This window comes from Nannospalax galili, unplaced genomic scaffold (genome assembly GCF_000622305.1).
Source record: "Nannospalax galili isolate Female #2095 unplaced genomic scaffold, S.galili_v1.0 scaffold167, whole genome shotgun sequence".
NCBI lineage: Eukaryota > Metazoa > Chordata > Mammalia > Rodentia > Spalacidae > Nannospalax > Nannospalax galili.
The window spans coordinates 4,661,321-4,667,195 of record NW_008358534.1 but is presented as its reverse complement, the minus strand read 5'-3'; the positions used below and the strand labels follow the sequence as shown (position 1 = coordinate 4,667,195).

Genomic DNA, 5,875 nt, shown 5'->3' with positions numbered 1-5,875 from the left:
ACTCTTAAGGTCGTTTGAGGATCTGTTCCTCAGGGGTTACATGGGCTTCAGAGGATCCCCTGGCTCCTTTCTTTTACCAGTTCCATCTATGTGAAGATAAATCAAATGTCCTGCTCGACCACAGCTGGCTACACTTGGAAGCATGGAGGAAATGTTTCCTCTGCGTTGACCCTGCTCTTTGTAGACTGGACACTGGTTCAAGTCCATCTGGTGGGGTCTCCTCGGCACCCTTGATCAAGAGGACAGGTGACACACCACAGTTACAGGACATTTTGATAAATGCTTATAGTCCCCTGGAACTTAGTCAACCTAGGAGGGCAAGGAGCAAAAACTGTCCTTTATGTCCCTATGACCAAATTAGTACAGACCTCAAAGTATGGCAATTAAACATCCAAGAAGTTTAGCTCCACCAGTCTGGTACTGTTAGTTACCATGTGCTATGTAGATAAAGCTTTTTGAATTCACTTTTGTTCAAGATGAGAGATATGGATATAGTTTCATCCTTTTGACATCTTCCAGTTTTCCAACACCAGTTGTTGAATAGGTTGCCTTTTCCTGTATATGCTTTTAAACACTTGGTCAAATATTAGGTGGTTATTATTGGTGTGAGTGTAATTATGGATCCTGTATTCCACTACATTGGTCTACAAGTCTGTTTTTTCCTAGCATCATGATGTCTTTATCACTATGACTTTGTAGTGTAATTTGAGGTCATATATTTTGATACATCCACCTGTGTTCTTTCTACTTTATTGCTTTGGCTATTTCTATTTCATGTTTCCATGTGAATTTTAGTAATTTTTCTTGTTCTGTGAAGAATGTGATTGAAATTTTGAAGAGAATTGCAGTGAATCTGTAGATCATTTTTATGAACATGGCCATTTGTACAACATTAATTCTGCCAATCCACAAGCAGAAAACTACTTGCTGTTTTTTAGTGCATTCATCAGTGTATCTACTGTCAGCTTTCATTGTAAGATCTTTCACTTAGTTGGCTAGGTTTACTCTTAGTCATTTTAAAATAATTAATATTTTTTATTTCTTGGGAATTCCATACATTTGTACAATGATCATATTCATCCACCACTACCCACCACTTATAATTCCCCCATTTGCCTCCTAGTTTTATTTCCTCTTTTTTATTAGTAACAAATCATTGAGTATAATTATTGTTATCCATATGCATACGGCTGTGTGGCTATCTATTGGGGCATAAGCAACCTACCAGATATCACATTCCTAAAGTAGAATGATTCTCTCACTCTCAGCAGCCATAAACTATTAGTTGCTCTCCGATAGGCATAGGACCTCAGGTCTTCTCCCTCATCCATGCTAGAATTGCCATTGGCTTGACCTTCTGCAGGTGTTGCACAGTTAATTGCAGCTGGGGGAGTTGATGCACACAACAGTCATATCATTCCCAGAACTCAGCATTTCATAGCTCTCCTCTCCAATCTCTGGCTCATAAAATCTTTCCACTGCAATCTTTCCACTCACCCTTCCATGAAGTTCCATGAGCCTTGAATGATGAGAAATTGGTGTAGATAGCCCATCTGCAGCTAAGCACTCATAGTTATTTAGATTCAGTACTTTGACCTGTTATGAGTTTCTTCATTAACCGCTAACCACTTAAAGTAGCTTTTCTGACCAAATTGAGAGCAACACAAATTTATTGGTATAAACATAAATATTTAAAGTACAACTTAGTAGCATGAGCATTTTTCAAAACAACAGCAAGTTCCCCTCTGGACCTGTAAGCTCTACAGTCATGGCTTTATGACCTGGTTTACAGTATCAGTCATGAAATCGCTCCTGTGGAGCACCTCTGACACTATATAAGCTAGCCACCAGGGAGAGTTTCCTGATCAGTTCAAGCTTTATCTCTATGTCCTGCATCCAAAGTGAGTTGTGTCTTTAGCAATAGGGTCTTACCTTCTAGTTATGGGCAACCATAAGCAATGGAAATACCCTGTGTGGTTTTGGGTGTTTCTGGGGCCTCTCTGACCAAAGATTAAGGAGGTATCTTATGTCTAGAACTTGTATTTTCATTTAATATCCTATGTCTGATGGTAACATTATCTGCCATCCAGCTCACCATGGAGTTTGAACAGAAGTATATAAGAATACAAAGACTTATAAATTAGTGGATTGTTGCTAACCCATCCCTAACTTTCTCCTCTCCCCAAACTCCTTATCCTCATTCAACCTTTAATCCCAAGTATATCTCTCCTGCTTTCATGTTACCTATGCTCTACTATCTCCTCTAATTGAATTTTTCTTGAGTTTTAAAACTGTTTGTTTCCATATAGCTTTTCCACGCACCCTTCATTTTGGTTATGCTCTCTGCCAGGCATAATTTCCACATCCCCCACCCACTCCATGCTTGAACCTTTCTATCCTTAGTATTATCCCTCTACTTTAGTTTTACCTATATCTTTCTATCCCCTCTCCCTAAGGCACCCACCTCCAATGACCTATTTCTAGTTTCCTTGCTTCCGCATATACTCAAGGTTAAACATACAACACAAAATTTCAATGCTAGGATCCACATTTGAAAGAGAACATGTGGCACTTTTCTTTCAAGTCCTGGGTAACATCACTCAGTATAATTTTTTCCAATTCCATTCATAGATATCATTTTTAAACTACTGTGAATGGCTATTTTTCTAAGTTCTTAGCTATTTTATTATTGGTATATAGAAAGCTTCTAAATTTTTTGGTCCTTTTGAAACAGGGTTTCCCTGTAGCCACAGCTGACCTGAAACTCACTATACAGACCAAGCTGGCCTCAATCTCACAGATCTCACAGAGATCCACCTGCCTCTGCCTCCTGAGTATTGATGTTAAAAGCATGTGCCTCTATACCTGGCAAGCTTCTGATCTTTGTATATTGGTTTTGTATTTTCTTACTTTGCTTATTTATACTGTTATTTTGCTGAAAGTATTTAGAGTTTCTTTTTTGATACAGCGTTTCATGTAACCCAAGCTGGCCTTGAATTTATGATGTATATGAGGAAAATCTTGGACTCCTGTTCCTCCAAACTCTACCTCACAAGATGTAGATTTTTGAGCGAAATATTTAGTCTCTTTCCTATAGGATCAAGTTTCTTCAATACTTTTATGATGAAGGGATATTGAAGTTTGTCAGTGGCCTTTTCTGCATCTATTAGCATAATTTTTAAGTCTATGTTTTGTTATATTAAATTAATTAATATCCTTATATTAAGCCAAACTTGTTTCCCTGAGAGAAAGCCAACTTTTCATGATGTATGGTCTTAATGTGCCCTTGATTTTGGTTTGCCAAGTACTTGATTGAGAATATTTGGCTCTATGTTTGCTAATCAGGCAAATTGGTCTACAGCTTTCTTTTTTAGTTATGCCCTTATTGGGTTTTGTTATCAGGATAATACTGACATTGTAAAATGAGTTTGGCAATGTTCATTTCCTTTTGATTTTGTGGAACAGTTGAAAAGTATTGGTATTAGCTCTTTCTTAAAAGTTTGGTAGAGTTTGGCAATGAACTTATGTGCTCCTGAGCTCTTCTTTTAAGATAATTACAATTATTTGATTACTGCTTCAATCTTATTGTTTATTATTGGTATGTTTTCTGTTTAAGTTGTTTCCATGTTCTTGATTTAATTTTGATAGGTCACATTGTTCAAGAATTTCTTCATTTCTTCTATATTTTTCCATCTCTTTGGAATGTAAGTCTTCAATATATTCTCCAATGTCAGTGACAGGTGTTTCTTAGAGATAACAGGTAGATGAAATTGTTTATTTAAACTAGTCCACTGGTCTTCATCCTTTGAATTGTGAGTTGAGGAAATTTTCATTTAGAGCTATTATTGAGAGGGCATTTTCTAATTCCTATGGTTTTGTTGTTGTTCTGTTTGGATTCTTTTAAGTAATTTTTCCCTCCACTATTGATATTACAGATTTTGTTAGTTTATTCTGACGGCTATGATACATTTCTTTTGAAGTCTTATTTGTTCATCTATTGCTTTCCTGATATTTATTCTTTCCTGTGCTCTCACAAATGAGACTTTCTTCTTCACCTGTTTATTATTTCTTTAAATATTTTCTGAAGTGCTGACTTGTCATTAATTACCTTTGTTTTTACACTCTTGAAATGTTCTTATTTACTCATAAATTTACTGTACTTATAACAATCTTGATTGGCAATTAATCATTGAAAATATATCATTCTGCATTTTTCAGGCTTTTAGGGTGCTTATGAGATATTTTATCTTTGTAGATGAGTTGGCATTTTTCTCTTGTAACTTTTATTATTACTTTGCTTTATATCTCTGACATATTAAATATAACATGCCATTGATAGACTTCTGGTTATGCATTTTGGACATCTAAATGTCCCTTGTGCTTATTTGGATGTTTATTACTGTCTGTATGTTATGGAAGAATTCTGCTATAATTTCATTGAGAAAATTGTATATGGTTTTAAACTTTATCTCAACTATGTCCTCTACCACATGGAGTCTTCAATTTGTTCTCTTGAAGGTATCCCAGAGTTCTTTTAAGTTTTAGTCATGCTCATTATTTATTTATTTATATATATGAATTTATATTTGTATCAAATTTGTCCTTCCTCCATCCCTGAAATTTGTTATTCTGCTTGATCTTGCTGGTTGATGGTGCTTTCCACTGTGTCTTTTGTTTGAATAATTGATTTGTTCACTTTGAGTATTACTAGATGGCAGCTATCACTGTGTTCATTGTTGATGAAAGCTCCAGCAAGTACAAAGCCCGCTTCGTTGGTGAGGATGCTCCCCAGGACATCTCAATTGTGGGTCACCCAAGGCACCAGGTGTGATCGTGGGCATGGGCCAGAAGGACTCCTACATGAGTGATGAGGCCCAGAGAAAAAGAGGCACCCTGACCCTGAAGTACCCCCATCAAACATGGCATTGTCACCAACTGGGACAACATGGAGAAGATCTAGCACCACATCTTCTACAATGAACTGTGTGGGGCACACAAGGAGCTCTCCATGCTGCTCACCAAGTTTCCTCTGAACCCCAAGGCCAACCATGAAAGGATGGCCCAGATCATGTTTAAGATCATCAGTATCACATGTATGAAGCCATCCAGGCCATGGTGTTCCTGTATGCTTCTGGCTGCACCACTGGCATCCTGGTGGACTGCTGTGACAGGGTCACGCACACTGTGCCTGTCTGTGAGGGCTTTACTCTTCCCCATGCCATCTGGCATCTGGACCTGGCTGGCCGGGACCTGACAGACTACCTCAAGAAGATCCTTACTGAGTCTGGCTACATATTCATCCCCACAGTCAAGAGGGAAATCTTGTATAACATCAAGGAGAAGCTGTGGTACATTGCCCTGGACTTTGAGCAAGAGACAGCCACTGCTGCATCTTCGTTCTCACTGGAGAAGAACTATGAGCTGCCCCATGGCCAGGTTATCACAACTGGCAACAAGGGCTTCTACTATTCTGAGGCACTCTTCCAGCTGTGCAAGGAATTCTACTGTTTCCAGGAAACTGCTTTCAATTGCATCATGGTCCACCATCTCTGGCTGATACAGTTTTTGTGCCCCTTCTGTGTTGATCCCTGAGACTTGGGGTAAAGGGTTTCATATAGATGTCCCATGTAGGGATGAATACTCTGAAGTCTCTCCTCTCCACATTGACCAGTTGGAATTCTCTGTGTAGCTTCTCTGATGAGGGTTGAAAGATTCACTTATTTAAATATATAACAATAAGCCATTAGGAGTCAGTTTAATATTATGTCTATGTTGGTTAGGTGTGTCCTCCAAGGGAACTAGACCTGAACCCCAAGAGACTCAGAGACTCTAGGGGTTCAGTTCGTCTATGGATGTCCACTGAAGATGCTGGGAA

At 38.3% G+C, this 5,875-nt stretch overlaps 1 pseudogene; it reads left to right on the top strand.

Annotated features, from left to right (window-relative positions):
* Positions 1 to 4,765: 4,765 nt before the first annotated feature.
* LOC103724690 lies at positions 4,766 to 5,592 on the top strand (annotated as a pseudogene).
* Positions 5,593 to 5,875: the final 283 nt, after the last annotated feature.